We start from the raw sequence: 17,196 nt of genomic DNA on the forward strand, positions 1-17,196 counted from the left end.
ATATATAGTATATATATATATATATATATATATATATATATATTATATATATAATATATATATATCCGGTGGTCTGAAGTTCGATTCCCGGCTCGGCCAACGCGGAATCAGAGAAATTTATTTCTGGTGGTAGAAATTCATTCTCGATTTAGTGTGGTTCGGATCCCACAATAAGCTGTAGGTCCGGTTGCTAGGTGGCCAATTGGTTCCTAGCCACGTATAAATATCTAATCCTTTGGGCCAGCCCTAGGAGAGCTGTTAATCAGCTCAGTGGTCTGGTAAAACTAAGATATACTTAACTTTTATACATATATGTCATATAACATTACCGTGTTTCATATACATACATCGAGCTACAATGTCCTATAATATCAAATTCGCTCTACCTCGGAATTAATATATATTCATATATGCTTAACTGAAGGGAATTTTTTTACACGATAATAGATTTGCCTGGTCCCAGGCGCGAACCTAAGAAGCCACATATATTATATATATTTATATAATCTATATATATATATATATATATCTATATATATGTTGTATAAATATCTCTAATATGTATATATATATATATATAATATATATATAATAGATATATATAATATAATATATATTCTCTCGCTATATATATAATTATATATATGTATGTTATATATATTTATATATATATATATATCTATATATATGTTATATCTCTATCTCTCTTCTCTCTAATGTCTATATCTGTCTCTTGTCTAATATATATACAGTATTAGCCATACATATATCGATAGATATATGTATGTATAAACCGTCTATGTAACTAAAACAACTAGATTGCATACCTCCGGAAATAAATAGCTACCAACAGAGATTAAGATGCAGAATTCACTTGAAGTTAAAATTAACGCACTACGTGAATAGAGTAAAAGAATTGAAATAAAAACTCCAAAGGAAAAACAACAGTTCATACTGGAAAGATAAATAAGCGAAAATGATTATTAAAAAAGGACTCAAATGACTAGCCATACTAACTTTATTTCTTATCTTGAAATTTTTTTGGAAACACTCCTAACAAAAATAAGCCGATGCCACTCATTTCCTAATTGTTTCTTTTTTCCTTGTTACAACCGGTATGATTTTGACTGCGTACAGAATCAGGATTTTCATAGGAACGCTGGGAAATCCTTTTGCCTCCTCCAGGAAGACACGACTTTTATATTGTTGACCTCTGTTTGACGGAACTGTTTAGTTTTAGTTCTTGTAGAATGTGTTCATGTGACATTCTGAGAACAAAGCGTGTTTTCCTGTTTTTTTTTTTTTTTTTTCTGGAGTAGCCTTTTGAATAATTGATTAGGATTCAGTGTGGTCAAGGAAATGCCTAAAGTATGTGTCTATTGACCTCCGTAGGTTTCTTGTCAGCTAAATTGTTTGTTGCTTCACAGCCAGGTAGTGTTTTGCGGTATCAGTTTTCCCTGATGGTTAAAGACGAATAAGTTTGACCCTGAAATATCTAAGGTTAATGCTTTGGAACACGATGAAATTCCGTTAGAATTATGATTCATTATGTTCCTCTTCGAGCTGGAAAATAGTAATTCAAGGTAGGATCTTCTAAGAAGTTCCCATGTTACTAATGTCAGTTCCTTCAGACATTTTAACGCCGCGCCGGTTCAGCTTCATGCTTGGAGCATAGTATGCAAGCAATTGTCCTGGGATTTCCCAGGGTTTCCCACTGAGATCACTGGCCTTCCTGAGCTGCGGATTCACAAGCCAAGATTCACCTTCCCACCAAGTCGCTCTGCTATTACTTGTTTTGGTTTTGTTTCCTGTCTTTGGAGAACGAACTAAGCTAAACCTGGTCATATGCTTTCATATGGTTGTTTGTAGAAAGCAGAGAGTAACTTCGTATACTTAATTCTTCATGTAATTGTGCACGCAGTCTTATGCACATGCTTATTTCTGAGAGCAGTTTCGCACACGAATTCACTTACACATATACATCATGAGAATCCGGAGAAGGTTTCCAACTTTCGTTACTGTGGACAGGAAGAGATTATGTACGCCATAGCTTAATTATGTTCATTTTGGGAAATCATTTTCAGTCGAAAGATGTGCCATGAACCCACGCGCGTACCTTGATGCAATAAAGTGGAACTTACTAATGGTTCAAATTTTCTCGATTTATATGTCATGGAATTTAATATGGGGGTTGTTTTAAGAAAAAGTGTGACTTATTCTAGAAGTGAATATTAGTGAATGCAACAATGAAAAGTAAGAGACTGCGAAAACTATTAGAAAGGTGTCATACAAGATTGTTACATTCTGCGTAAAGTGCAGTAATGATTTATTTGAACTAAATGCCCGTGAAAGGAAAAGAACAGATATTAATAAAAAGAAATTTTTGCCTAAGTTCTATCTAATTCAAATATAAGATGCTGTCAGAAGTAGCAATTACAGTCACTAATATTTTGCTGTTTATTCCAATATATTAGGGGAAAAATGGGAAAAATCTAATAGTGAGCAGTCTTCAAAGCAAGATATCAAGTACTTTTATTATTTTTTGAAATAATTTTTAAATTTCTTTTTTATTTCAAAGTTTCACGAACACGCTGATCTTCGCCTGCACCACAACGTTTTCCCCTGTGAAGCTTCCTGCCATAAATGCTGGACGTTGTATCTGCTTTTGTTGCTGTTGAAATGTTGCACATTTATTGTTATTTATTGCTTGCACTTTGGAGCTATATACTTTTTTCATCGTTACCGGGGTCGTTCTCACCCCTTTTCAATCTTAAACATCAGTGTTCCTGCTTTGTATCCTTGACATTTAAACCTTAGTTTTCAGTTCGTTGCCACTGTCTCGATAAAAACTCTTCCTTACACCTCTCCAGGGGAAGGAAGCAACGTCAGGCTATAAAACACCGGTGATGTCTTGTTCTCTATCCATTTTTTATAAACAAAGGCGAAAGCGATTTCTTTCAGCCATTTCTTTGAAAGCTACCACCTGCATTTGACGTGGGTGTGTTTATAGAGTTATGTATATTATTGTAAAGTTATGTATATTATTAGCAGGGGTTTAACATTCGAATTTTAACTATTTTAAACAAAACATAGACAGTTACACTTCCCGTTTCTCGTATTTATATGGGTCTTAGAGTCATCCTAAACGTTGTATTCACGAATCTCTTGCAATAAGTTTTTAATTTCCCGTAATGAATATATAATTCTTTACTTTACACAAATACTGAAACGTATCTAGACAGTGGTCTGTACAGTGTACTGCGGGTGTAAGCACAGCAAAATAACGTTAAGAAAACACGACCTCTATAAAGAATAGGATATTTCTTTCGTTTATTTTTGTGACTTCGCAGCCAAGATCGAATAGTCGTGAAGATGTAATTAAAATAATTACACAGTCATTGGGGCTTAAGCCTAAATAGGAAAGTAAGATTTATTAAATTAATTAGCCTAATCTATTTAAAAAACGGAGACTTGTTTATAGGATAAACTCAGCTAGATATGAATTCATTATAACATTAATTAATGGCTCTGACGCATAGAATATCCTGCTAAAATGCTAAGAAAAATTCTCTCTCTCTCTCTCTCTCTCTCTCTCTCTCTCTCTCTCTCTCTCTCTCTCTCTCCTACAAATGCGCCATTACTGATAATTTTTTTTTATTGTTATCCTTCAATATACGAAGCTGGAAACGTTTAAAGGAGGCAGTGATTAATCCATTTCCTTTTGTTCCGTCCGCTTTCGGGGTTTTCCATGTGTCTCGTTTGGTTACTTGTTAATGGTTTATAGTATCGTTTTTTTATTTATCTTTATGTTATCCGTTAAAAAAAATCTTTTATCATTATTGATTTGCTGCATACGTTTTCTCGATTTTTTTTTTATCATTCTACCTTTCATTCTTGACCAGTATTTAAATATTCGTCTTCTCACATTTACGTAAAAATTTTGTTCCCTCGGCATTTGGGGTGGTACAATAATAGATTTAATTTTACTTTTTATTTTGTATGTGTGTGTGTGTAAATAATGTACACCAGTGCGCAGTGTACTACTACGCAGTATGAAATTGCAAATCACACACAAAAAAACTTGTTAATTCAGCCTCTGGATATGACTCTTAAAGGAGCTAACACAATGGCTTTCCTGAACTACGCTGGGAATTTTACTGAATCGTGTGTTCAAGTAGGTAAGGCAAACGGAATGAAAGCTATGCCATAACTCTGGAAAGCTAATAACGCGAGAGATATCACACATTATTCTCGTGTATATGTATATGTATATGTAAAATATATATATATATATATATATATATATATATATATATATATATATTCAAAAAACTCACAATAATGTGATTAGAATATTCTTGAGTAATAAAAGTCCACACCTATGTAAGCTGTGTATTAAAAAACATTTATAAGACGGGAGCTTTCATCTACTTGAACAGTAGACCTCATCAGTTGATGTCTGCTGTACAAGTAGATGAAAGCTCCTGTCTTAATGTTTTTTAATATACAGCTTACATAGATGTAGGCTTTTATTTTATTACTTAAGAATATATATATATATATATATATATATATATATATATATATATATATATTAAGATTTTTTCACATATGCTGTGCTATTTTTTATATTCACAAGTATTAAGACAGATATCGTTTGTTGTCCAATCCACTATACCTCGAGGATAATTTACATCCAATGGGAACTGTAATTGAGTGTATCGTCTCCAGTGGGATCTGAACTGTTGCCCGGTTTAGAGACAACGACCCAATCCGGTGGACCGAAGTTCGATTCTCGGCTTGGCCAAAACGGAACCAGAGGAATTTATTTCTGGTGATAGAAATTAATTTCTCGATATAATGTGGTTGGGATCCCACAATAAGCTGTAGGTCCCGTTGCTAGGTAACCAATTGGTTCCTAGCTACGTAAAGAAAATATCTAATCCTTCGGGCCAGCCCTAGGAGAGCTGTTAACCAGCTCAGTGGTCTGGTAAAACTAAGATATATATACTTAACTTTTTAAAGACAACGACATACAGTAACTATGACCTCTGCTGTCGAGAGAGGTATAAGTTTATATGGACACTGCTGCACATATGCCTCTCCAATTTAGGTTTTATGCGCATAATCAGTATCAACTTACCTCCACCATGATAACTGACGAGTAAGTTTGCTGCACGTAGCTAATTATGAACTTTTTATTATATGCACTGAGGAATTTTTTATATTCACATATATCAAGATAGAAATATCGTTTAGTGTACTTCTTTAGTAGTATATGTATGTATGTACTATATATATAAATGCTGATAATCTGGGGATACGGATCCAGATGCAGAAATGCGATACATCTCTAAAATATATTTTGTCATATTTTATTATATATACATACATACATACCATATATATATATATATATATATATATATATATATATATATATATATATATACATTGTGTGTGTGTACATATATAAGTATTTATATATGTATATATACTTATATATGTACACACACAATATATATATATATATATATATATATATATATATTATATATATAATAAAATATATGAATAAATATATTTTAGAGATGCATCGCATTTCTGCATCTGGATTCGTATCCACAGATTATCAGCATTTTTCATAAATCCGCATCCACATTGACAATTTCTTAACATCTGATCCACATCCGCAGTTTGAGAACGCGGATATCACCTCCAAGTACTCAGTGGTGAATAGTTTATATTCATACATTGTAGCTAAAAGTAGAGCTTTGTTTACTTTTCTAAATTTGCCCTTTTTCGTTTTATTATAGAGAATACATGAGGCACAATTACACATTTCATACAATATATACAGTAAGTAGCTCGTTTATGGCATATTTGTTTTAAACCATATTTGTTTTAGTAATATCATGGTATTTACAGCAGTTTTAATCATAAAGGCAGGGTATTGGGTTGGTTTTTTTAGGAAACTCTCTCTCTCTCTCTCTCTCTCTCTCTCTCTCTCTCTCTCTCTCTCTCTCTCTCTCTCTCTCTCTCTAATACAAAGAATGACTTTGTTTCGTTACCCTTATGCAATGAGCATCAAATAACGAAGGACAGAGTAGAACAATGAGATGCTAGGTACTTTCGCCTGATTATTTCACTATTTCCTTCGTGGCTGTAACGTTGTTTGTATAATCATCACGTTTTTAGCTTTTCGTGATTTAAATAAAAGCACTATATATATATATATATATATATATATATATATATATATATATATATATATATATATATATATATATATATATATATATATATATATATACTATATATATATATGTATATTTAAAGCCATCACTTACCACGCTGTCGATGGACGCAGTCTCCAGCTTATTAAACATAAGTTTACCGAATGTCATCATGAAAACCACATTCTGTTAGGTTACCTTTCTTTCGTAACTTTGACATGACTCCCAATTCCCGGTCCATAGGTTTTGTTTCCTCATTTCATAATCTGTAAAAACAAGTGTAGTTAGTAAATGAGGTGTAATTTCATTTTCAACTAAAGTCATCTCTGCAGTGCTCCCTTCATAATCTGGTGGTCTCCCTTTCCTGAGTTTCTTTTCTGCTGATTCCACTGGAAAAAACACGTAAATTCATTCATTAGCATTCTTTAGTTTCCCGTTTAATCATAAAATGATCACCCACATATCTTAGATTTATGACCCCGCAAAAGAGTTCTGCTCAACTTTGGTGTCTGTTCTGATGCTGTTGTTAATCCATCCCTCCTTTTTGTTTTCACCTAAGGCTATTTCATTAATAATTCATTGGGGCACCCGGTCACTACTGCTTGCTCCAGAATACTCGTACAAGGCGTTGTAAGCATCGTCCACCTGTTCTCGTAGATATGCTCTCATCATTTTTTGTGCTTTGTTTCAATTCATTATTCAAAAGGTATACTTAGCTCGTTCTACTTTGCGTTCTTGCTCTCCTCCCCCAAAAGGTTTTACAGTTACCCGTGGATTTTACATATTATCCATATACCAGCTCTATTTTTTTATGTTAAACCAGTTCCCATTGATTCCCTGCACTTCTTCAAATATGGTTTTAAAAACTGCTGACCTATTCCGACATCCAGTTCAAAACCATTTCGATATATATATATATATATATATATATATATATATATATATATATATATATATATATATATATATTTGTGTGTGTTTACATACGTTTTGGGGCGATATCTGTAATTTTGCCTGTAAGAGATTAGGCACTGGCATGCATACAAATATGTATATAAAATATGTACACGAAAGAATCGACCAGTCTTTGTGGTATTCCCTGCCTTTAAACTAGTTACGATTATGCTCTTTAGTATATGACTCCTTTAGAATTTGTATTCGAGTAGGTTAATGACTCTCCTCTCATTATTTGGTGGCTTTCCCAGGTCTCTTCATTTGCTTGCAAGCGCTTATGCCAAGAATGTCCACACTGCCCGATTCTTCCCTAGAAGTTGCACTTTGCAAGGGCAAAGGTTGTGTTTTAAGTTGTCTGTACCTGCAGGTTGAATATCCTCTACAGCTTTTACGGTATTTACCATAGGTTATCCTATCTGTTTATCTGAAGGGGAAAAGGCTCCTTGGTCGATGCAAAACATATTGAAACACATGACTTCCAGCTGCACATTGTTGCAAACAGGCAGATATGTTCTTACTTGGAGGATTGGAAACCTAAGGTGGCGCAAGGTACTCATAAATATATTGTATCGAATCCAGTGTTATGCAAAGATTTTTTTCCCAAAAAGATCAGTGGCATTAAATTTTCATGCAGTGGATGAAGATGACCATGATTACGAAGTATAGAATATGACGAACGTAGTTTTGAAAGTTGCAAGATCATAGTGAACATCTGCCGAAGAAAAATTATTTCTCATTTTTTCGTGATATACAAATATAGAAAAGAAAATGAAGTTTACAGTAGACATACAAAATACAAAGTGAGGTATAATAGCTCCAGTCTATACCATGCATTTTATCAAATATAACTGTGGATAAGTATCAAACGAGGAAAGGATACGAAGTTTGTTATACAGCACACGTTGATGATGAAAGGGAAGCATATCCGAATATAGAGGCTCCTGATTACAGTAGAATTTGAAAGGAAATCTGGCCAAAGGTCGAAGGCAGCTAGTTGAAAAAGGAAGAGAATGGAGAGAAGTAGCAATGCACGTTCGATTTTGGGCCCTGATTGTCAAATTGTGCTATATTACTAACCAGGGAGTGTATTTCAAAGGGGAAAGTGACAGAGGAGCGTTGAAAGTTATGAATTTGATCACTTTTCCTTCTGTAATGGGCAATTTACCAGAGGAGAATGGGAAGTTGGCCATACCAATTTAATATTGAAGTGATGCCAAATACTTTGACCCATTTCGAAGAATTCGATGATGACCCAAAACAGTTTTATGAAATATAACAAACTAATGTTGGGTTATTTGGCGTGATTGCTTTTATGGGATTTAGCTTGTCAAGCCAAGCCCTGCACTGGGACCATTCAGCGCTCAAGAAAGTGAAAAAAAGTTCGGAGTGGTTGGACAACAAGACCAAGAGATGAAGTACAAGGATTCAAAGACGGAACTCGAAGAAAACCCCATAGTTACGTATAGAAGTAAGAGTCAAAGAGGTCGGCCAGCGAGACTGAAGAAAGGAAGCGGAAATAAAGGTAAAGTAAAAGACTAAATAGTGGGTGTAACTAGAGATTGAAGGACGCTGCAAGCACCCTTTTGTAATGCTACAGTACCCTTCATGAGGTGCACCGACGGCACTAATCCCCTGAATTCTAAAAGGTGATTAGAGCAAAATCTCTGAAGGTGGTACAGTTGCATAAAATAAAAAACATCTGGTCATCTGCAATACTTTTATTTGCATGAGCATGAAGGAACTAGGTTCATCAACAATACCAAACGTGAAAGAACTAAAGTAGATAGGTAAGTAACAAATAACAATTCAGAAATCGGGTTTTACCTTTTGGTTTACGCTCATTCAGAAAAGATGGATCCCCTCCATTGATCTTTCCTCAGATTCCTTATTACTGTGGTTGGTCACAGCAGTCGGTTTGATTAATATGCCAATGTCTCGGTTATAAATTTCTGCAAATCATGCTCATGAATTCTATTTACTTTAACCGTTCGCGACTGGGCACTGGTAAGGCTTTTTGCACACACACACACACACACCACACACATATATATATATATATATATATATATATTGTAACGTTTATAGATCGTTCGTCTACCCAAATATCAATTGAATAATTTGATTTGGAGAACGGCAGCCATTTCTTTAGAATATCAGCTGATTTGTAGTAAACGCGGGAAACCCAAAACCCGCCAGCTATAGATAGGGAGTTCCCCAGTTGGGGGAAAAGAGTCTTTTATCAGCTGTAGGGACGTATCTCAAAAGGGAAGGATGAGGGCAGATTGGTACTTCTTAGACCTAGATCTTAAGCTCCCTTTCCTGTGACCCCTCTGCTGGCTGTATGCTTGTTTTCCAGGATTTGCCTTGATCGTGGGGGGTTAAGCTGACTCCCAACCCCCAAGCAACCCACCTGAATTCTGCCTCAGTCAGCTGCGAGACGTGATCTCGGACAGAGGTCAAATTACCTGCCTTCCTGTTAGGCCTACCCAGGGTGTGAGTGGCGCGCCGATGACCCAGGCCTCAGACAAAGGGGGGCCATGCTTTTCTACAAAGAGCCACATTTTCTACAAAGGTCCACACTGAACACGACATCCAGGTACGTCTTGTGGAACAGCATATTGCCAGTCTCTCCCTTATCACCTATTATCATTTTGATCCTCATTCTCCCAATTCAATTTCCAGCAACAAAAGGAATTCATCCTTTTGTTCCCTCTCACTGCCTCATGGCCGCATGCTTCCCCTTGTGTGATCGTCCCAGACCAATGGAGTCATTGCATACTTCAGTGAAACCTTAAAAGTTCCTTCTCCCCAGTATTAGAGAATTAATTAATCAAAGCAAGAAGTCATTTTTTCTTTCATCTCGTTTAATCTGGGATTCTTTTCCAGATTCCATGAGTCACGTGCCGTCTCTCTGCCCGCAAGTGTGCATTACCCCAAGTGAATGAAAATCAGCTTGAATTGAATGAGAGATTATAAGCCCCAACGTGGGGGCCAATATCATTTACCTTTTCTCCAGGCCAGCACGGGCCTTTTTGTAAATAAATAGCTGTAATGTAAAGAAATTATCAATAATAATCAGTTTACGGTAAGTTCAATTAATTTCAACTTGTCTTCCTTCAATTATTTCCGTTTACGTATATAGCCTCTCTCAAGGCCAGCTTAATACATAACAATATATATATATATATATATATATATATATATATATATATTTCTATATATATATTTATATTATAATCTTAAGAGCAGCTGCCAGGTTTCTTGGCGAAAGACTCTTAGCAACATTCTGACATTGGGCGTCTGCTTCTTGTCTACAGGCCGTGCCGTAGTGTCAAGTCGTTTTCTGTGGAAGCGTTGGAAAGTAATCCACATGGTATTGCGTTATCTATCGTTTGTCAACATCTACCTCATATATCCCAGTTGTGAGTGGACAGACCTCCAGGTACAGCAGTAAGAGAAGGTCCTCCTGTGAAAGGCACCAATAACAGACCTTTTTTACGAATCTGGGCAGTAAAGAGAAGACCCTTCCTTTATTTGACGTTCTCGCTCACAGAAAACAAACCTAGTGCATCACATTTATCTACACAAATGCTGCAGATATTGCCACTGTCTTAATGCAAGGAAAGAGTGCACAGATTATTGCAGGAGGTATGTCACTGGCGCCTGTAATAGAATGGCCTGGTCTCCCTCCTGTACCTGGAAAGCTCCTCATGCAGAACTGGAACGTGTGGGGCAGGTGTCAGAAAATAATGGAGGAACCATAAACTCGACTGCAGACCACCTGGGCAAAGCTACAAGAAAATCGATAACATTCTACAGTTAACTGACTACACGACTGGCTACTTGGCCTGTCAACAAGGACTGCTTGCTGCGACTGCCTTTGGAGGACCACATCAGTGAGGTAATATTGAAGGCACCCAAAGGAAGGGTATAAGCGCCTCAGTGGCGTGGTTTGTATGGTATTAGCGTCCCACCTCGGTGGTCGCGGGTTCGATTCTCGCCATTCCATTGAGGAGTGAGAGATGTGTATTTCTGGTGATAGAAGTTCACTCTCGACGTGGTTCGGAAGTCATGTAAAGCCGTTGGTTCCGTTGCTGAATAACCACTGGTTCCATGCAACGTAAAAGCACCATACAAAACAAACAAACAAAGGAAGGGTATTGCTAGATTCTTCAGCCACCCCAACCCGGTAGTTTACGACAGCGACGCCCTAAGAGAAACAAGATGAATGGAAGATCAGCGTCATTTGATAAATTCAGATACTCGGGAGACGCACAAGTCCATCGATGCAAGCTACATTAGGCACATGATGACCATGGTCTAAAGAACTCTCTAGACCATGATGATGACGACCCTGTGGAAGAGGCACGGCGTTACACCGTAACAATCGGGCCATGTTCCAGCATTTTGGTTGTTATACATGGCAAAAAGCCATCTCTAGATGGTTGCTAGAGTCTGTTATGAATACTGCATGTCTGATATTGAAAGGTATCACTTATAGAAAATTGCAGGAGCACACTTACTTGAAAATTTTTCCATCATAAAATGTAGGTACTCTGCATGCATAAAATGTCTGAGGATGACAAGTTGTTATCTTCTATACCACTAATTACACTAAAATGATACAAATTAAGCAGACCGATCAGTAAATAACTTTTTAGGACTTGCCATAAGGTAGAGAAAGCAACTCCTTACTGTGTCAGTACATTGTTGTCTGCACTACAGAAACGCTATCTGATTGAGCAAATTCATTGATGGGTTCACTATCACTTATAGAAAATTAATCAGTATTCAAAATACGCACCAAGTAAAAATATATACAGGGCGAATAAACATAAATTACTTCGTAGGTGGGTGACTGGCTTGTTGCTTGCTTCCCCTCCCCAACTAACGGTTCCAAACTGCCTGCTTGATTGGTTAACAATCTCTGATCACTGACTGGTAGAGAACTTTGGATCTTCCAGAATGAGTTGTGACAGTGATTCTTAATGCTTCGTGGGACATACGGCTGGGAAAGTCACCTTTGCATTACTGGATTTTACCATATTTCCTTTAAAGCCCAGAGATCTCTCTTTGTAGTAGATAAAAATTTAAGTATATCTTAGCTTAACCAGACCACTCAGCTAATTAATAGCTCTCCTAGGGCTGGCCTGAGGAATTAGATATTTTTACGTGGCTAGGAACCAATTGATTACCAAGCAGCGAGACCTACAGTTTATGTGGGATCCGAACCACATTATATCGAGAAATGAATTCCTAATCACCAGAAATAAATTCCTCTGATTCCAGGTTGGCAGAGCGGAAAATCGAACTGACGACTACCGAATCGGTAGGCGAGCAAGTAAACCCCTCGTCCAACTAGATATGAAGACAGTATTATGATTGGCATGGTCCGCATTGCGGTAATAAAATGAATTCCTTCAATTGAAGATGGAGTATTAAATACTCACGTGTGATCTAGACAAGCTCTTACTATTAATCTTAGGGTCAGACATATGATGAAACAAAATGTAAGTGAGAAACACTGCCAAAACTTTGAGTGAAAAAGGGCTAAATCAGTTCTGTGATGCAGCAAATAATTGACAAAAAAGGTAAAAATCAGGGACGTGTCTCAAAAAATTCAAATATTATCAAGATGACATCATCTTGAAATACAATGAGACGATGCAATTTCACGCTTCATTTTCTTCATATGAAAAACTGTACATTTCACCAAAAGGCAAAGTCTGTTAAAAATGAAGGAAGAAGGACGTAGGTTTCCAATATCTCTGTAATAAATGCAATGTCTTTCAAACGGAAATAATGGTCTTGAAACTTGGAAGTTTTTCTTATAGCGTCATCACGAAACCGAAACTTTGTCGACAGAATCACAGTACCCTGAATTCATGACTATATTATGATCACATATTCTCTTGGAAATTGTTGATTCAATGCAAATGCAAAAAGGAAAAACAAAAATTACATAAGCTAAGGAAGCCGTAATCAAAATAACCGACTTTTTTTTTTTTTTTAGTTTTCTGCAAGAAAAAAAAAAAAAAAAAAAAAAAACAGAGAGATGATGGCTTTGTCTGTCTGTCTGTCTGTCCGTCCGCACTTTTTCTGTCCGGCCTCAGATCTTGAAAACTACTGAGGCTAGAGGGTTGCAATTGTTATGTTGATCATCCACCCTCCAGTCATCAAACTTAAGAAATGACAGCCTTCTAGCATTAGTAGTTTATTTATTTATTTATTTTTTATTTTAAGATTAAAGTCAGCCATAATCGTACGTCTGGCCTTGATTATACGCTGTACAGAAAACTCTATTTCCTTCGGCACATTTTTTACTCGTTAACAGTTGACAAGGCTGGTGGGAGAGTGTTCGATAACTACTATATATTTCGCATCCTAAGAACCAGCAGGACTTTGCATATCATTGACATCTCTGCCTAATGCATGTATTACATACGTAATACACATATGATACATTTAATACTGAATAAGGGCAACGTTCATGTCTAAATGATGTTAACATGAGTGCCATCACATGATGTTCTGATTGATGTCCTATAAATACACGTTTTTGATGCAGGTCAAGAGGCAGTTTGAAAGATGTGTCGAGTCCTGCCTACGTGCATTTAGTACTTTTCTTGAAAGCAAGGAATCAGAGGTAATGCGAGGAATCATCGATTTTGTATATAGCTACGATTTAGCTATCCATTCTCTTCACTGCAAAGTGGTCTCGCTGTCTTTTTATGCTATTTCAAACACTGCTCCAGTGACTTGAAGGCTATTTATATTTCCACCAATACGCTGGTGTTACTGATCTGTCCACTTCTGCCATCAGTTACTCTGAGGAGATCTGCAACTCGTTGAACTTGATTATTCGCCTTCTGCTGGCTGGCTGGGGTAGAATCCTATCCCAGCTCTCATTGATTCCTGTATTTTCAGTCTTTCAAGAGACGTGTCTGTTCTCTCCTTGGAGGCGAGAAAAGTCTGGTTTCTCTCTCTCTCTCTCTTTGCTTCTTGCACACTTTTTCATAATAGTACTCATTTCTGAGACAGATGAAGGCATTAAAGCTGGCCATACACGTACGCGACTGGCAACGGGTTTGTCCTGCCGGGATTAGCGCGCGCTCCAGTCCGCTTGGGTATTGCCCATACACGCAGATGACTTGCTCTACGCATATTTTGAAAGGGCAGATCGAGTTGATATGCAGTGGCCGTGTTCCTTTCAGTCTTGCAGTGTCCTGATATAGTGAGTGTTTTTAAATCATGGCACCAAGTAAAAGGAAGATAGGTGCAATAATGATAATAGCACTCTGCAAGACGAATGCGAGCATGAAATATGCAAGAAAAATTGTAAAGTATGGGCGAAAACATGGCTAAGGAAGAGCTATTTTATGATATGACTTTATTGAAATAATTAAAAGAAAACCACCCGGAAGATTATAGAAATTATTTAACAATGACATATGATGTCTTCGGAGACCTTTAATTCCTTATGTCTCCAAAAGTAACAAAGAAAGATGCAGTAATGAAGTCTGTACCTCCTGAGGAAAGGTTAATTCCTAGCAACGTTTCTTGGTCTGCTGTAAAGAGCAATAAATCAAAATACCACAACGTGGGCACATAGGGCAAAACTGGAGACTACCAACGGCGCGGGGGGGGGGGGGGGGGGGGGGGGGTGGGGGGGGGGGGGGGGGGGGGGGGGGGGGCTGGCAAAACTGGCGAGATTCTACCGCGAGGGGGGAAAACTGCAGACTACTACCGCGGGGGCAAAACTGCAGACATCGACCATGAGGGGCAAAACTGCAAACTACTACCGCGGGGGGTAAAACTGCAGACATCGACTATGAGGGGCAAAGCTGCAGACAGCGACCATGAGGGGCAAAACTTAAGACTACTACCGCGGGGGCCAAAACGGCAGACATCGTGCATGAGGGGCAAAACTGCAGACTACTACCGCGGGGGCCAAATCTGCAAACTACTATCTCGGTGGACAAAATTTTGCAGACTACTGCCCGTCTACACACCACAGAATGGCGGTTTATAATGCCAGTATTGGCTAGACTGACCTGTCCGGTTGAACATGTTGACAAGATGAGAGGACTGGCTAGTCTCGCCGGGTTTGCCATTTTACCCCCATACACGATGAAGATTGGCCGGTTCATGCCAATCTCGGAAATAACAGGATGTCAGCCCTTCACGTGTATGGCTTGCTCAAGTTGCATTTCCATTGGCCATTACATTGAGAAAACACATTACCCTTATCGAGCGCAGTATACCAGTAAACAAATTCACGTTTTTATGAGATAGTGCCCAGAAAATGCTCTGCGAGATCGTTTAGTAATAAAAGCGTAAAAAATTACTAAATAGAATTGATGATTATAAAGAGTAGGAAACAAAAGCCTTTACCTTGTCTCTTAAAATGACGGTATAAAAATACGTTGAGAACTGTCATTTAGATGTGGTTAACTGAAAGAAAGAAATAAGCGAAAAAAAAATCCAAAGGTATTTTTTCTCTGCTCAAAGATTTCCACATCCAATCTTTTTTTTTCCCCTTTGTCCTTTGTATAAAAAATCCATTGCAATTTTATTATTTTCATCTGACTCCGCTGAATCACCTCCACTCAGGACGTGCCACAAAAACCAGAAGTATGGTGATCGTACAAAACTATTGCCAAAAAAAAAGAAAAAAAAAGAAAACAGCAAAAACAAAGAAAATCCAAAGTTCATCACTCCCTGGGAATTCCAGCTGCCATCCTCTCCCAGGACCCTTTCTTCATGATCACGTCTAGAAAATTCGCAAACGCTCACATGATCTTGTTGAATGCATTCTCTCTCTCTCTCTCTCTCTCTCTCTCTCTCTCTCTCTCTCTCTCTCTCTCTCTCTCTCTTATAGTAGTGTTAACGGTATCGCACCCGTCTCACAGTCGAGTAAATCCGTCTTTTGTTAAAGAAGTTGCGAATATACATGACCATCTAGAGTGCATTGCATCTCCCCCCCACTCTCTCTCTCTCTCTCTCTCTCTCTCTCTCTCTCTCTCTCTCTCTCTCTCTCTCTACCGGCCTGAGCGCGCAAGCGGTATCGCCTCCGGCTCACTGCGGCATAGACCAATGTTCGATCGTAGAGAAGTTCTTCGCTAAATCTGTACAGTGAGATATGTACTTGACTGTCAGTTCGCCACTGGGGATCGATGGTAGGTTGGAGGGGGAGTGAAGAAAATGAAAAATATAAGTCATTTACCACCATATCATATAAGAAAAAACTCCGTAAGGGGTTTGTCATATCAGTGCACATCGCGGGGTGCACCGTAGGCATTACTAAAGGTGCTTTGCAGTGTCCCTTCAGCCCCTAGCTGCAACCCCCTTTCATTCCTTTTACTGTATCTCCATTCAAATGATCTTTCTTCCGTCTTGCTATCCACCCTCTATTAACAGTGATTTCGTAGAGCAACTGTAAAAGGTATCCCTCCTGTTACACCTTTGTTATCTACCTACTGTGAATTTCCGTTTCTATTAGAACTGCTATAGTGTTGGAATAGATTATCAAATGAATCTCTCTCTCTCTCTCTCTCTCTCTCTCTCTCTCTCTCTCTCTCTCTCTCTCTCTCTCTCTCTCTCTCTCTCTTAGAGTGCATTTCTCATTCCTTCGACTGATCAGCAATTCTTCGCAGTAATAAAACGAAAAGCTTCGCCCCTTGCTCACCCAATTCTAATTTTGCTTCTATTGTACCTTCATTCAGCTGCTCACGTACCCACACTGCATAGTTAAAAGGCAGGATATTGAGTACTTGACGTACATCACTCTCCTCGATGAGGGTGAAAGAGTACATAGGTATCAGTATTCGTTTTAGTTGTTTTGTCAGTTGCAAGAAATAGCATAACTGAAATTAGATCGACATCAGTATTTTCATATGTACATATATATATTATATATATTTATGTATATATAATATATGTATTATATATATATATATCTATATATATATATATATATATATATATATATATATATATATATACC

The 17,196-nt window shown here is 37.5% G+C and overlaps 1 protein-coding gene across 1 annotated transcript in view; it reads left to right on the forward strand.

The window, feature by feature from the left end:
* Positions 1-17,196, forward strand: part of LOC135223986 (molybdenum cofactor biosynthesis protein 1-like) — a 238,316-nt gene that overhangs the window by 33,160 nt on the left and 187,960 nt on the right. The window lies entirely within an intron of this gene.

This window comes from Macrobrachium nipponense, chromosome 20 (assembly GCF_015104395.2).
Source record: "Macrobrachium nipponense isolate FS-2020 chromosome 20, ASM1510439v2, whole genome shotgun sequence".
NCBI classification, from domain to species: Eukaryota; Metazoa; Arthropoda; class Malacostraca; order Decapoda; family Palaemonidae; genus Macrobrachium; species Macrobrachium nipponense.